The 17,829-nt window shown below is 32.0% G+C and overlaps 1 protein-coding gene across 1 annotated transcript in view; it reads right to left on the bottom strand.

Annotated features, from left to right (window-relative positions):
- LOC133195887 (protein lifeguard 4-like) overlaps window positions 1–17,829 on the bottom strand; it is a 396,544-nt gene that overhangs the window by 147,326 nt on the left and 231,389 nt on the right. The window lies entirely within an intron of this gene.

Raw genomic sequence — 17,829 nt, 5'->3', positions numbered from 1 at the left:
TCCGGACGGAAACGAAAATGATGGTGACGTGACAGCAACATTTCTTAAATTATTTTTTTTCTATTCTGATGGCAACGTTGGTAAAAATTTTAAATGAAACTACGAATAGTGATTATTTCTGTGAAAAGTTTCAATAGAATTTTCAAGGCCTTTTACGAAAACATTCAAGGACGAAACCAAATGTGGAAACATCGCGAAATAGATGACTCAATTGCAGTTTTTTTTTTTTTTTTTTTTTTTTTTTTTTTTTTTGGTTAAAAAAAATAATTCGTTCTTTTTGTCCATTCTGTTCCATTATTTTACAGGAATCACTTTGATAGGATGCGACTAACAACTAATTAAAGTTACAAAACAGATTTTACAAAGAAAATACTGAAAAAAAACCCTGAAATTTGAAAAAATGTGACTTCTCGTCTGTTGCCATGGCAACAATAACAAATCTGAAAATTATAAAGGATTTTAGCACAACTACAGTCGGTGATTATCATTTCTGTAAAGTTTTAGTTAGTCTGTCCACGTCCTTTTCGATAAACTTGCAGGACGGAATCACTAGCAATTTATCACAGACGTGGTAACGTGACATCAGCTTTTCCAGTTTCTTTTGACAGGAGGCGAGGAGCACTTATTTAAAGTTTCAAAAAGATTTGATTAAAAGCAGCCGGAAAAGATGAAATTTAAGAAATACCACTTTTTATCATTTTCAATGGCGACAGTGGGCATTTTGAAAAAAAAAATGAATATAGATTCCACATCTTCAGTTGGTGATCATTTTGACAGTGGAGTTTCATCACGATTGACAGAGCCATCTTTGAGAAATTGTGCGGACCGCGTTATTGGTCGAACAATAGCAATATGTCTCCCCGACTACGCCGGAGTGACATAACAAAACTCTTGTTGTCATGGCAACAAAAATATCTTCCGTTCTTATATCTTAATCTGCAGGAATTCGCTTTTTTGTTTGTAGAAAAAACACTTTATATTTACAGTGAAAGAAAGAAATAACTAGAAAGTAGTCTTTCAGTAGTACTTAAGGTACTTTGGTTTTAATGAACAGTATTTTGTATAATAATGGCACTATTGCACTATGGATAGACCCATATCAAAACTATACATATCTTCTAAACTATGAATACTTTCTTAAAACAAATGGAATTACAAGAACTTTTCTATGGTATCAAGAAAAAGGGCTGACTCATCACATTAAAGGCCAAGAGAGGCCAAAGGCTTAAATTCATAACTCTTTAACGATTAAATTTAATTTTGTTATGCAACACCGAGGCAAATATGTTTACCTGAACAATCTACAACTATATATTATGACATTTACGTCATATGTTACGTAATTATGGGCCGTAAGGTGCCAAAATGCTAAATCTGGCATTTTTGTGCATCATTATCATGCTTTTAGTTTGTTTAAATAATACCCAGGAGCATAGAAAAAGATTTTCAAATAATTAATGCATTTTCACTATATAATATATAACACCCCGCCCTAACACCAGAACCCCTGACCCAGGGGCCATGAATCTCACAATTTTGAATGAACGCATAAGGCTTTATTAGGGCATTGACCGAATAAAGTTTTGGTTTATTAGGTAACCTTTATTCAGGCAATGCAAGGGGTAGTTACAGGATACAATGAAGAATGATAACGCTGTATGTAGCGCATTCTGAACTATGCAACCAATGAAATTCCCCGGCGACACGGAAATGCTTCATTCTTAATGTTAATGGATTTTATTAACTATATAGACAAATAATTATAAAAATGCTACAAATGTCATCTTTATATTTTTAATTTATGAAAAGGTTTGGATTTTATCTTGTATGACTTTATGTTCACATTTAAAAAGCAAAAAACAAAATTAAAGAAGAAGAAGAAAAAAAAGAGCTGCTTATTATTTGTTTCCTATGTAAATACTGTGTAAAATCGTACACGTATACGCTAACATAGCATTTCTATTTCCAGATTTACAATTTATAATATATATATATATATATATATATATATATATATATATATATATATATATATATATATATATATATATATATATATACTGAATACTGTTCCCACTTAGTAACCGACACGAATTTAATAATTGACGGAGGTTTTTAGCTAACAAGTTTACATACAAAATATATAAATTAAATTGGTTTATGCATTGGAAAATATTTAATTTAATCAAAGTTTTCTTATTTTCGGTGAAAAATAAAGGGACTTGGCTTATCGGCTGGTGTTTGGCATGGTTTCATGACATCACTATTAAATTGCATATGACGTCATTTTTAACAAGTTGACATTCGCGCGGATCTCATTTTAAACAAAACATAAAGAGCTTAAACAAAAAAAAAGTTGTTGAAAAATCGTAAAAATTTTTCGACCGTATATAGCCAATAACGTACTTTTTTCTTTACCATACTCAATAAAACAAAAAATGCAAGGTTTTATGAAATACGGGGGTTGATCAATAAATTTGCGAACTATCTGTATATTTACAAAACCACAATTCAGATCAGAATGAAAAATGGCACACATATAGTCATACACATATTCTATAAATAGCAGATGTTATATAATGTTTTGCTCCGTGTTTGTGACGTCACAATGTGAAAATGACGTCAATATGTAGATGACTTGTGACAAAAATGGTTGACTCAGCAATTTGTTATGAAAGATCGCCAAATTACAATTAGAAAAATAGTTGAATATCTTAACAATAATATAATTATTAAATCCCTGAAATATCGTTTATTTTAGACTTTAAACATATGAGATAGGATAAAAAGAGGTCGTCCATACTTTATCCACATCGGACAAACAACACTCCCGAGACAGAGGGCTCAGGTTTTGATGATCACGATGCTAATTCTGGGAGGGGAAGTCCTTATCCACCCATCCTATTGCCGAGATTTGACCATTTCTGACGGATGGACTGTTCTTGTTATAAACAATAACTTGCATGGTAAGAAATATGACTCGGAAAAATCTTTTAGCTTCTGTGAACAGAACGCCACGGAGCATGTCACGTGACCGCCTGCATCACGTGATTTGCGCATGGGCAGAACAATGGCAGATGTGCATTATAATTGGAGAGGACTACTTTAAAAAATAATGAGCACTGAAACCTCATTTTATTTCTTCTAAGGAAGTAATTCAATTAGTTCGCGAACTTTTTGATCACCCCTCGTACAGACAAAATCAAACAACGAACTTCGGTAATCTGAAGAAAAAAAAAATTGCTTAAAGAGGATGCTTTAACAGAAAGAATTATTCTCGACATGTTTCTTACTAATACGAATTATATGTTCATCAATCACTATCAAACGAAAATAAAATTTTTGCAAACACGAATTGTATGTTAAACAATCACTATCAAATGATAATACAATTGTATATATATATATATATTGTCGTTACGACCTAAAACAAAAACACTCTTATTTTAAAAGAGATGAAGTTTTACCTCTATCATATTTATAATCCAAGTTTCCACTATTACATAAATATTAACAAAAAGGATATGAATGGTCGAATTCTCACTGCAACTTTAATATTGTCCGCCATAGTAATAATACCAGTCTGTGTGATTTGAGTACCAAAAGTTAATATTGCTTTTCAGGGTCCTCACCTAGTCCATAAATATGTCAATGTAAGTAGTCCCACATGATCAATATTTATTGTCAAAAACTTCTCTAAATATGATCCGTAGGAATTCATTGATTTTCGTCCCTCTTCAAAAGCTTATCTTTACATTCCGTAGAAACACACCTAGGAAGAAACAGTTTTGACCTTCAATACCTGTAAAGTGTTCAACCAGTTAAAAGGAATGATTAATTTAATATCAATGCATGTGTAATTTAACAATGGTATTTGGGCCTTTAACAGATATATATTTATTCATTTTGTTGTCCGTGGAACTTTGTTCACTTCGTTTCGGGAACCATGGGATCAGGAGCATCGAGGCTTAACAATACTCAAACAGCTAGAAAGGTATATTGTTATACAAGAAAAAGTGGTCTATACTATATTGATTACCAGAGACTAAACTGAACTTAATTTATTTTATTTTTTCTAAAACGCAAGATTTTTAATTTTATCCATTTTATCATAGACACATGCAGAGGGGTTTTTATTACCTCACCTGAACCGGAGGTTTAAGTGAGCTATTTGATCAAATCGTGTCTGGCGTCTGTCTGTCATCTCTCTTTCGTATTTTCAACTTCTTCTCAAGAACCACTGAGCTAATTTCAACCAAACTTGCCACAAAGCATCCTTGGCTGAAGGAGATTTTAGTTTGTTCACAGGAAGTGCCAAGCCCACTTTCAAGGGGGATAATTAAAAATTCATGATCATTTGGTGTCATCTTTTAAAATACTTCCGAAGAATCACTGGACAAGAAAAAAGAAGAAACTTGTGTGAAAGCTTCATTATATACTCCAGATTCAAGTTTGTTCATATAACCCGCAGAGGATAGTGTGGGGCCACGAGGTCGAAGTTTTACATGGGAATATCTGGGAATGTCTTTAAAAATCTTTAAAAATCTTCTTCTCGAGAAAAGCAAAGACATGATTAGTCATATTATAATAGAAGTATCCACAGGCAGTGTAGATTCAAGTTTGTTTCAATCATGTCCCCGGGGGTAAGGCAGGGCCACAACGGGGGTCAAATTTACCATAGGAATACATTTGAAATATCTTTAAACATTTTCTTCTCAAAAACAGGTAGACCATGATAAGTCATATAAATACATAAGTATCCTCGAGTAGTGTAGATTCAAGTTGTTCAAATCATGACCCCCGGGGGTATGGAGGGGACAAAATATTAGATCAAAGTTTTACATAAGAATATAAAGGTGTAATTGTTAAGGAGCATATGAGTATGATTGATATTAAGTTCCTGCCGTAGAAAATCTGTAGAAGAAAAAGACACCCAGTTCTTAATTATCAATGGGAACCCTGGGGGAGAAACACGGTGCAAGTAGAACCTTAACCAGTCCCCGTCTCTGGAAAAAAGAAAAATTAAGTACTGTATAATATACCCTCAGACAGAGCTGTCGTAATAAGCATTCCAATCATAACTCAGACAGAGAAAAGAAAAAAAAAATGATATGGAAACATCCTGAAGGAGTGTAGATTTAAGTCCCTCTGTTCAATACTGATCTGATTTCTGCTTCTTCCTATCCAATGTGCTCCATGGCTCTCTCTTTTTTTATTTAAGGCTTGAGTTTTATCTTTAAAACTAAACATTGCTTGTTGGTACTCAGTTTGTTTGTTTGTTAGTTTTTTTTTTCTTGCCTTGATGAATTACTATGATAAAAGTATACATATTTTTAAGATTCAAAGACATTTTTCTATGAAATATATAAGGACCGATTTCCTTTTCTGAAGAACTTTAAATACCTAAAATGGAACTTGATAATCAAGTGCCTCGACAAGATGTTATTATTTAAAGGGCAATTTAATTGAAATTGAAGACTTTCTACGAGGTTCAAATTACTTCCTTTAGAAGAAGTGTTTATTTATATCATCATTTTATAGAGCTAATGCTATTTTGATATTGGTTTCTTAATTTATAAACCTACATATGATAATATTCCTGAAATTTCGTTGTTGATTTATAATTTCTCACTTCCCTGTGGCATCAAAAGGGACATGTGGACTTTTACATCAGATTTATAGCAAACCAGGATTCTATCTTTTTTTTTACTCATAATAGAAGATTCAGAGGTATATAATTTTTGCCCTGTCCCTCCGTCTATCTGTCTGTCTAGCTGTTTGTACGCTAAACATTAATCTTGCCCATGACTTGAATTGATTGAAGCTATGGATATCATATTTCGTATGTATATTCCTTGTGACAAGACCTTTCTTTGGGTACCAACATATTTGACCTCTTGACTTTGGCAATTAGCACTGTGAATTAGTATGTCCATCTTTCGCCGTTATCTATTAAATTATACTATTAAACAAACATTGTAAATTAAGCAAAAGTTCAGACAGTTTTGATTATAGTGACAATACAGAATGAATTTGTGTGACATCTGATCTGGAAAATTATTAATAGATGATTTCTCAAGCATGTTCATGGTTTTCTATTTTTTCCTTGCCTTTTGAAATAAAATATAGTACATATATGTACGTGCAGTATCTAAATCAAAATAATATATAGAATTTTTTTTAACTTTTTACGTTTTTATTTTGGTTATATATATATATATATATATATATATATATATATATATATATATATATATATATATATATATATATATATATATATATATATATATATATATATATATAGCTGCTTGAAATAAATGTCATAAAAATGTTATTTTTGGTATGATTAACCGGTTAGACCGTCGGAAAGTTTTGCATTTAACCGATGAGCAATTCTGTATTCGATGGCCATCGATATATGTAAGTTTATCATGTTTGATATATTTAATATCAACAGTCTCATTTAAATGCATCATTTTGTGAGTTCTATGGTCGATACAATGACCTTGTCAGCAAATACAATCAATAATTAAGTAAAATGCTGACTGACTTTTTTCATACTTATTGTTAGGCTATTATTTACCCACTGAATTGTCCACGGATTTTTCCGTTATTTCCCGATAAAGACGAGGAGCACATGGCAGGTGTGACCGGTCGGTAGGGGATGCTCACTCCTCCATGGCACCTGATCCAACCTCTGCTGTTTTAGAGGTCCATGTTTGTTCTGCTCCTGATTTGTATTTTTTGAATGGGCTTTTGAACTTGAATACTTTTCGTTATCTCCATATATTTCATTTAATTTTTTGGGGGGGATTTATGAATCTTGTTGAATTTTTTTCTACTTCTATTGACATTGGAAAACACGTTTCCATTTAATAATAAGTATTGTTTACATATCATCTAATTGTACTTAAAACTTAGACTAAGATATATGGCGAGAAGGCATTCAGTTTACGAAATATATCTGGATTCTTGCTTTAGAATTTTTCGATGAGAAACCTCATGTTTTTGTACTCACAAACTGAATAAAACTGTACCGCCAAGGAATACTTTTCGCTTTGATGTGGAATGAAACGTAAATCACATGAACATCGATAAAATAGTGTCGTACCGACCAGTCTTCACTTTCTTATTATTTTAGAGATGTGATAGATGCACCATTTACACCCGATGCAAGTCCAAAAGTATGTACCAATCCAGGCATCTATTTTTGTTGGTAGCATGTGTCCTAAAACTAACATGTTCATTAGACGTTATCTAAGGATATACTGCAATCGGGTTATTTTCGCCCTTTCATATGTGGATACAATCAATATTCCGCGATAGTGTCCAGCAATTTAAAATGAATGATCGATTTAATTTAAATGCTATATCTTTCATGTGATATACTTATTATGTCTCTAGTCAAAGGTATCTTCCATGTGTATGGATACAATCAATGTTTTAGTTAAAGGCTGTAGCTATTTAAAATTTTAATTATAAAGATATGTTTTATTCTTTTCTTGTAAAGCAGTTGTTGATCACATCTTAAACTATCAGAGTAGATAAATAAAAAAGTTACCTTAAATAAAGTCTTATCTATATCAAATTATTAATATACATTGTAATGTTAATAAAACTAATACCTTATTCAGTACTCTGTGAAAAAAAATTGAAGTGGCAGAGAGTTTTTGTAAAAAAAAGAATACATTGGACGGGACTGGATCTATTTTATATACAATTTTACACTGTGATATTTCTATAACATAGTCACCAATCTGTTTCTCATTTAACTTGTTTTATGTTTTATATTATGTTATAATCAGAATCTCTGCAACCTTGGCCATGAAGGAAAAATAAATTTGTTCAAGGATTTTTCCTACAGAAATAAACCCAAAATTATGTAACACATTTATGTACAGGTCAATCCTAACCAGAGTTTTGATGTTTTGACAAAAATTGATAATACATCTTTTTGTTTCCTCCTGGTGATATATATAATGATTTTTAAGTTAAATATTGCCTCCCATAGACATAATCAATATTTACTAGGGCTAATATCAATATATATCAATATAAAGCCGTTTATTGACTTAATTTATGACATTTTTTTCGAGCAAACATAAATCACACTTGAACTTACTGGAAGATAATAAACATAACTAGATGCGATCTCGTTGTGAGCAACGAGTGGGTCTTACGTCCAATTATTGATGAGATAAATATTGGAATGAGATTTTCGTTCAAAAATAATGATTTAAATAAATTGTTAAGACAAACAATTTTGCTTCCGAAATGTGTAACAAAATATTGATCATTAAAGAAATATAGATTAAAGACTTTCGGTCCTTCTTGGACCCTAATTAGAGGTGACAGATCCATTTTCTTCAAATTATCTTAAAGCTCTGATGATTTTGAAAATTTTTCTTGTTCAGCAACTATTCAATAATTCTTTTTCCCCCGAAAAATATGCAAAAGAAATATTAAGAGTCCGGTCCTTCAAGTCTTAAATTGGGATGTTTAACAAAAATTGAAAGATTGCATATTGTTCAGAACATTTATTTGAAAATCTTTTATTCAATATTGCTTATCAAAATATTTTCCACTTTCGAGATATAGGGTGCCAAAGAGTTAAGAAATAAAGTCCGCGTTATTGTGAATGTTGCAGGATAACCTCCGAGGTCGAGAAATGTTGTCTGAAATATAAAAGCCGAGGCGTTAGCCGAGGCTTTTATATTTCAGACAACATTTCGAGACCGAGGAGGTTATCCTGCATCATTCACGACAACAAGGACTTTATTTCTATTCTACTAACGGCTCTAAAATACAGTTGATCGTTTTCTCTATAGAGAAACGAATTAGGTCACCATGTCGCAATTTCGCTGTTCCATTTAACACCAGAGGGTCAATCGATTGCATAAAATGCAGACGATTTCAGCTTTTGCTGGATTAAAAATATCCTTTAATTATTTATAAATTTGCTTGTAACATATATTGATTAATTTTTATGAATGAAAAATAACAAAACCAGTTGTCTATTTCATTGATTTATCAGTAAAATCACGGGAGTGTAAATGTTATGGGGAGGTCCGTAGAACAGCCCCACTTGGCTATAAAAACGGATATTTATCAGCTGTTTCAGGGAATACACACGTTTAGACTGCGGAAGACGACACATCGATGTGGTCTAAATAAGTATTAGATTATACAGTGAAATATTTATTTCAACTGTACAGATTTGACATGTGTTTCTGATCTGATAATTTTTTGATGACGTTCGTGATTTATTGGAGAATAATGTCCGCGGCATTTCTTTGATCTCGGCAATAATCGTAGTAGAATTGGCATTCTGGCCCCTTATGGCCCCTTATTATGTAACATATGACATAAATATATTAATACATAATTGACATATCTGCCCTTAATGACCCCTTGCTGTGTAACATATGATTTCAATATCATGTTATGTAGTTAAAGAGTTTGATGATGAACTATTTTGCTTCAGTAATGTATTACAAAAAATGATCACTAAAGAGTCATTGAGTAAAAACTTTCGGCCCCTCTTCGCCCCTATTTTGAGGTGCTAGCCCCTTTTCTTGATTTCACCTTAAAGCTCCGATGATTTTAAACACTTTGTATTCAACAACTGTTTAGGAATTTTTTCCCGTGATATTTGCAAAAAAAAAAAAAAAAAAAAAAAAAAAAATTTAGGGCCATCTCTTCAACTCCTAAATACCGTTCACGGTAGCTCAGTCGGTAGAGCGCTCGCTTCGTGATCGGGAGGTCGTGAGTTCGAGTTCGAGTAGATAAAAAATGGGTAGCAACTGTTCCTTCGCCATGCGCTCGGCGCTTTGAAGTGAAAGTTGCGGGTCCTTCGGATGAGACCTATGTCCAAAAAGTCTTTGTGTGAAATTTTTGAAACTTTGACATTTCTTTCTTTACAAGTTACCTATAAATTGTAGGCAATAAAAATAATACCTTTATGCCTTAATTTTCATACAGCAGCGCTTGCAAAAAAACAGTGTGAAATGCTAAAAATAGATTATTTCAAGACAGCTTCGGTTCTACAAAAAATGCGCTAAAAAGGAACCAAAACGCCAAATTACGTATATTTAAACTATTTGATTTATTTCTTTAAAATAAAGGCAACATTGCTATTATTCATCTTGCATGAAAAATTATAATGGAACACAATGTACGTATCACCCCATTTTCAGAAAAAATGTATCTTTATGAGAAAATAAACGAAAAATATGAAGTTTTCATTACTTTTCGCTGTGTCATACTTATTGACCATTCTGCACTAAGACAAAAGTAAGCATTGATGAACTCATGAATATAAAACTGTTTTGCGGGAAAAAGTATTTCTTTTAGATTAATAATGACTAATTACACTGATTATTTACACTGATTAATCTTTTCTACCTGATTTCAATCATTCTGCCCCCCCCCCCCCCGATCACATCAACAACCAACACCTATTATGAATAGATTAACACTTAAATATGCTAATCTATTAGCATGACTAAGTGATCTAGTAAATGAGTTTAGACTGTCTTGTTGAAGCTAGATTCATTATGACGTCATAATTGATTTAAACTTAATTTTTCCCGTACCTCATGGCTGTAATACAATTATGTAGAAAATGAAACATTTTCATGGGATTAAATTTTAAATCATGTAAAAAGTAACCCCCGAAACCTTTATTCAACTTAATTTCATTTTAAAGCAGAGGTAAAGTAGAAACGAAAAACCGTTTTCTGAGAGACTGGGCAATATTGATATATCTCCTTTTTCTGAGATGCAAAAAACATGCTTTCTTCATTTTCATTGAAAATGACATTTTAAAACATGTTTTTTCGTTGAGTTTACCTAAAACTTATTTTACCAAGCTATATTTGTAATATAAAGGATCAGTAAAAGAACTCGCCCCTCAAATTTGAAAAATGTGTAGGCACCTTTCATTTACTAGATCTTAACCTTAAGGGTGGACACCATACGTATTTATCAGCATAGTCGGGGCAGCAAATATACAATTATCAAAAAATATGCAAGACCAAAACGTTAACTTATTGCGTTGGATTTGAAATATGATCTTAACTCGAAAGTCTTTTGCTTCCTTCAACACATGTTCTGATTCACAAAATTCGAGGGGTAGGAAATTGATTATCAGATAATTAAGACGATTGGTTGTAGGCAAAGCTGTAAAGGTTTGCGTTTGATTCCTGCCATTTAGAATGTAGGTTCCATTTCAGATGTGAAGCCAAAATTTTCTACTTGAAAGTGTTTGAGTTTCATTTCCCAGGGAAAACCTCCGAGAACTCCAGAGTTGCACCTATATCCACCATTGACCTTGCTCGACTATCCTCTCTTCTCTTTCTAAAGCTTCTTCTAGTTTTGGTCTACAGCATCATTTCTACACGATGATTACATATCTTCACCTCCTGAAAACGTACCTTGTTCTGTAGTCCCTCTATTTCTTGTCTATGATCCTTTGTTAGTTTTTCCAGTCTCGATTCATCTCCTGCAACATTTATTGTTTGAGCTAGTCTTTACCTAAAGTCATAAACATCAAATGACTATATGACACTACTAAGTCAGAAACGTACTGACATTCCCATTTTTTACTGACAAACTTAATTAGATAATTACTGACAATGTGCTGCCTTTACTGCAAAACTTAGACAATTACTGACCTTTTAATTACTGCCGGTGCTGAAAAACTTAGACAAGTGCTGACATTTACTGATAAGTACTGTCCCTATTGTTCTCGCTCTCGGGGAGACTGCGGATGTGTGCAATTGATTTTTTTTAATCTTAAAGAGGGTTTATTTGATTTTTTAAAAATAATTTTATAACTATGCCCCAATGATATTTTTTAAAAGCTCCTACGATCAATTTATAGAAGAATTATTTGAAAATATTTCATAAGGAAAACATATTTAAAACTTCAAAACCTTTCAGCAGATAAGCAATTTATAAATTACTTTTAGAGGTGTTTATCAGGAAAATATGGCGTTTTACAGGGATCTTTTCCTCCTGATTATATAAAAAAATATATTATTATTATACATGTATATTCCCTATAATGTACATGTAAACCCCCCTTTTTTGTTGTTTAGAATTCAGTATTTAAAAAAATAAAACTGTCTGGGTAGATGCTTTATATGCAATTAATTTTGAATAATTATAATATTTCATACCCAGAGTATACGGTAGGGCCGGGAGGGGTGGGCTTTTCTGAGAATAATCTTTTGGTGTAGTTTTCATATGTAAATTTTGATGTGGACGCTGCTGCCTCCCTCCCCCCCCCCCCCCCCCCCCCCCAATTTGTGTGCTGTACAGTCAAAAATACCCAAATTCCAGCATTTGAAAGAATGAAATAAAGAAAACATTCTAAAATATTAGGTACCCCCCCCCCCCCCGAAATAGGATATAATTTTTTTTTTAAAGTTTGGACAGTTTACTTTTTTGGGGGGCTACGGGGTTGTATTGATATTCTTCGATTCTTGATATTCATTGATCAGTTAGTTACTGTCCATTCTATTCTTTTGAATAAAAATTATAAAATACATGTACATCTTTTAGTTGATTTTCATATCTGGGATTTCTGAATCCCTACATGAGAGTGTTTTATTTTTTTTTGTTTTTTTGTTGTTTTTTTTTCTTAAGTTTAATTATTACTGTAATGATTTGTAATGCACGACAATTCATTTGATATTAAGTAATAAAAAAGTAAATAAATAAGTTATGATCTAAAAAATGAATAAATTCAGCGGTCTGAGACAAAATATCGTTAGTTCGTATATTTTAACTTAATTTGGATTCAAAATGATACATATTTATTGACAATTCTTGCTTTTCAAGTTAAGTAAAATACTCCTTGAATTGCTAATTTTATATTTTCAAAAGTTCATTTGTTGATGCGGCATCTTGAAATAGAATGTTGCTAGAAATCCATATCCATCCTCTTATCAAATAGAATGTTGCTAGAACTTCATACCCATTTTCCTATCAAATTTAAATGGGGGGGGGGGGGGGGCGGGGGAGGGACGACACGTGCGATCTTTAATAAAGACGTATTATAATATAACAGAAGCCGATTTCCTAAGATATAGCAAACTAGCTTGAATGTTAAAATAATACTGTTGGGTTTAATTAGTACATAAAATTTCGAGATCTGTAAAAATTTTGAGCCAGAAACAATCATAGTATGTAATTTTTTATTTCGTGCGAACGATTGATATGTCAATAAAATCGATAGCATTATTTTGATACGTTCTCGCTTGATTGAATGGTAAGGTTTTGATGTCGCACTGAGGTCTGCACATTTTGTTAGTTTACACAAAGATGCATGGTGCATTAGATCACGCAAATAAAAATTTATGCCTCTAATTAGATATTGTATATTAAATGACAAAATGTTCAAATCAAATCGTATTTACATGTGTAACTGATGATCTTCATACCCTCTATCTGTATGATTTTTTTTTTTAAGTTTATGTACTAGAAATTAATTTCTTTTATCTATTGTAGTTATTTAAAATTTTATTTTCCGTAGATTTATTTAATGAATTACCAGCAAAGGTTTTAACAAGCTCAACGCCAATTCACCAATAAATAAATAAATAAATAAATCGTTTCATAGCGTGGTCGGGAACTTTGTTCAGTATATAAACCAAATTGATATTACAGTAATACTGTGCTAATTAGTCGTCCAAAATGTGTTAGCTGATAACCGACAGAATCACAGAATTATTGAACACATAATCGGAAACTCTGTGAAGCACCCGTGTGTAGAGGAAATCGCCTGAGGCGATCCGAATGTGTACAGTAGCGAAAATAAGACAATAGGATTATACAGAGGGGCACTCGCCGGATATCACAGGAAGTTAGTTACGCAACATTACGGAAACAGGTAGACTTCTCTGTTCTTCTACACAATTTTGAGCAATTCAACAAATACATGCGCAATCTACAATCTCTCACCCTCTATTTAGAATAAAATAAAATATTCAATATATATATATATATATATATATATATATATATATATATATACAGTCCCTGAAACGTTCTACTTTCCCACTTGAACGGTGAGCGAACGCTGAACGAACGGTGAACGAACGCTGAACGAACGCAGAGCGAACGGTGAGTGAACGATGTGTGAACGCTGAACGCAACTTGGTGAACGATGTGTGAACGGTGAACGGTGAGCGAACGCAGAACGCGAACGGAGCGCAAACGCGAACGCAAAGTGAACGGTGAACGAACGGTGAACGCAAGATGAACGATATATTCGGAATGCCTCTGATCTTTTCCTTGCATTGAAACTATTTTATTGTATTATAATGTCAGGTGCCAAAAAAAAAAAAATAAAATAAGTAAACCAATAAATGAATGAATAAATAAGTAAATAAAATAAATTCGAATTCTCCAAAATTGTCCTAAGAAAGACGATTCATGCACATAAGTTTTTAATCACACGATTTTTAACGCATTAAAACATTGCAATTGTTGCCGAACGCTAAAGTATAAAAGATATTTTTTTAGTTGGAAAATAAAAATGTTTATTCTTATTTGATAACAAATCAGAAAAAACTTCTGACTTATAGAATGAATTAAAGCGATTGTAACATCTATTCATTTATGTATCTCCGTGTCAAGGCGATTTCATGTAAAGTAATAAAAAAATTAATTACAAAGGTCAGTGGACGTTTTGCATTTATACGCTCGTATTTTAAATTTTTAATACAATAATATATTATGTGTCATTTCTATTTTTTATGATGATTTATTTAGCAGACTTCAATTTTCCGAACTTGATATTTAAGTAATATGCTGTTATAATTTTTATTAAACAGACAAATGAGAGAGAGAGAGAGAGAGAGAGAGAGATTCCGTTTAAGCCCCCCCCCTTCCTTTCAGGCTTCACTAAATGTTTGCACCTATATCAAACAATAACTCTGATATTTTTTTCTAAATATATTAGACAGTGAAAGTAACTTTTTTTTTATCAACAAATCATATCCATCTGTTTGACAGTATTACTCGTTTTTATTTTCCTGCTTCAAGTTCACACGAAGTCCACGTGCTTGTCCTGTCAATCAAAATCATTCGACACTGTGCAGGTGTGAAAGTTTCGTCACATCGAAGACGAAGTGCGAGTATTTCCAACAAGTTATAACATTTATTTTTATAATTTCTAGATTTGATACCAACATTTGAATAATTAGTGAATAAAATATATTGGGCATTAACACTTGAATTTGAAACATACTCTCTGCCAATTTCAAATACCACCGCCAACACGTGTACATTTTGAACTACTATTGTTTTGTGACTTTTTTAGATGCATGTTTGTTTTGAGACTGAAATTTTTGTTCTAAAAAAGACCTTAACTTTTTTTTAACAGGTTAATTAAAATTTTCTGGAAATACAGTACTGACTAAGTAACCGATTTAGGGGAAAAGGGGGGGGGGGGTATTAATCATATCGAATAGCAAACATATAAAGTTACGGTGAAGAAAGATTTTTTTCTCTATAACTATAGACTTTACATACATGTATTATAGTAGCGAATATTCTGTAGTGCATTACATTTTAAATAAATATTTCCTTTAAACACACTATCAATTTAATTCGCTCCAAAAATAATAAATTAACAGGATATCCGCAGTACTATGTATAACTCTCAGAACTAGTTCTATCATATTTTCTGTAGTAATTGAATAAAAAAACACGTTAGAAATAAATATTTTCGTAATTTTGCTGCGTAATTATTTGACTTGGATAATTATATCTCCATTAACGTTTTGTCGTCTTTAACAAAACATCAAAATGTTGCAGTGCTTGAAGTATTTGCACATTGGCCTTAGTTAAATTTAATATTTCAGCATCGTTCTACATAGGTACAGGATGTGCTTATAACAACATTTTTTTCCAGAGTAATTTAATAAATAACCTAATAGCTAAGTTAGAATAATAAAAATATATATCTTAGATATTTTCCCCCATGAAATAATGATTCTTCAAACACGATATGTTAGTATTAAATTAAACAATCTGTAACTCCTTACCTACAAAAAGATAAGTCCTTTCACTTGGGAGTTCCGAATGGCAATGACAACTGAACGATAGGTGAACGCTGAACGCAAGGTGAACGCAATGTGAACGGAACGTAGACCGAACGCTGAACGCTTTGTGAACGGTGAACGCGAGCGCACGGTGAACGGTGAACGCAAAAGTGTGAACGGAGAGCGAACGGTGAACGCACGGTGAACGAACGGTGAACGCACGCTGAACGAACGGTGAACGAACGGTGAGCGAACGGAAAAATGGGAAAGTAGAACGTTTCAGGGACTGTATATATATATATATATATATAAATTAAATGAATGATTAATTAAAAATAAAATGTGAAAATCCAATTCGAGAAAGACTCGAACTATTCAGATTTAGCTGCAATTTAAAACAACAACAAAAAAAAAATTGAATGAATTAAAAGCGGAAATCCTAAAATATTGCAAAAATATGGATATCAGGTTTTTCTTCCTAATATGTTCTGTAAAGTCCGGATAGTGTGCTATGTACATTCTAAGGGAAGGTAAAGTGAGAGAACAATAATGTGGTGTCGATTGCATCCATGTAAAGTTTGTTTATCAAATTAAAAAAAAAAACTAAGATTAATTCAAGGCACATTTTCTAAACATTTAGTAAATTATTATAGAATAATTATTCGAGAACAATTTACAGACAAGATCATAACAATTTTCAAACTAATTTTCAGAAGTTATACTATATCTTAAATTATCTATATTGTTTTCACTTTGCCTGGATCAATATTGATTTTTTTTTGAGAGAGAGAGAGAGACAAACATCAGCTCGAGATAGTGCGGACCTACAGTGCAAAATCTTAGTCTTATAAAGAAGAAAGTGAAAAAATATTAATCAAAACTAAAACAAATGAACAAATATATAAATACTAATAATAATGATTACGATTTTACATTGTACCAAGTGGTAATGTTTTTCGTGTAACTTGGGATACATGTTCACTAATATTTTAAATGATAATCCGTTTTCTTAGATATAATTTTTTTAGTGACAAAATTAACAAGGTACAGTTTATATTTTGAAGTTCTAGATATTTACTCTCGTTCACTAGGGAACTCACTTATGATCAATTGAAACCGGATATCCCAAACAGCGCTAGTAGAATATGACTTGTACAGATGTCAAAGAACATTTAGAAAATGAAATTACCGATCAGTAAATTATTCAAGTCTTAGTAGATTAAGATTTCTTTCAACAAGAGGCGTCTGTCCTGTTGATAAAAAATACAATTGAAACATGTATTTCCGATCGAAGAAACAGGAAATAATGCAAACTACACCGTAAAGACGGGTATATTTAGCACCCGTCTGCGAAGGAATAAATTGATGAAATTTATTTTTTTTTTTTAGATTGAACAGGGATAGGGATAAGGTGTAATTATTCAACACATTTATTTAAACTTGATTCACACAAAGTTAATTGTACATCGTATTCGTTATGAATTATTTTACAGATACCAATTATATAACTATTAGTTAAAAAAAAATTAACTGTCTGGGAATTGAAACTTTATTTCAAAAATTAAGATAAGACTGTTTCTAAAGTAAAAGTTATTCACAACCAAATATTTTCACACCACTGCAGCCTCCCCGAGAGCGAGAACAATAGGGTCAGTACTTATCAGTAAATGTCAGCACTTTTCTAAGTTTTTCAGCAGGGACAGTAATATGGGTCAGTAATTGTCTAAGTTTATCAGCATCGACTAAGATTGTCAGCACTTTTCTAAGTTTA

The sequence above is a fragment of the Saccostrea echinata genome, unplaced genomic scaffold, assembly GCF_033153115.1.
Source record: "Saccostrea echinata isolate AGI-Se365-2 ecotype Australia unplaced genomic scaffold, CSIRO_AGI_Sech_v1 ptg000029l, whole genome shotgun sequence".
Lineage (NCBI taxonomy): Eukaryota > Metazoa > Mollusca > Bivalvia > Ostreida > Ostreidae > Saccostrea > Saccostrea echinata.
This window is presented reverse-complemented; position numbering and strand designations above follow the sequence as displayed.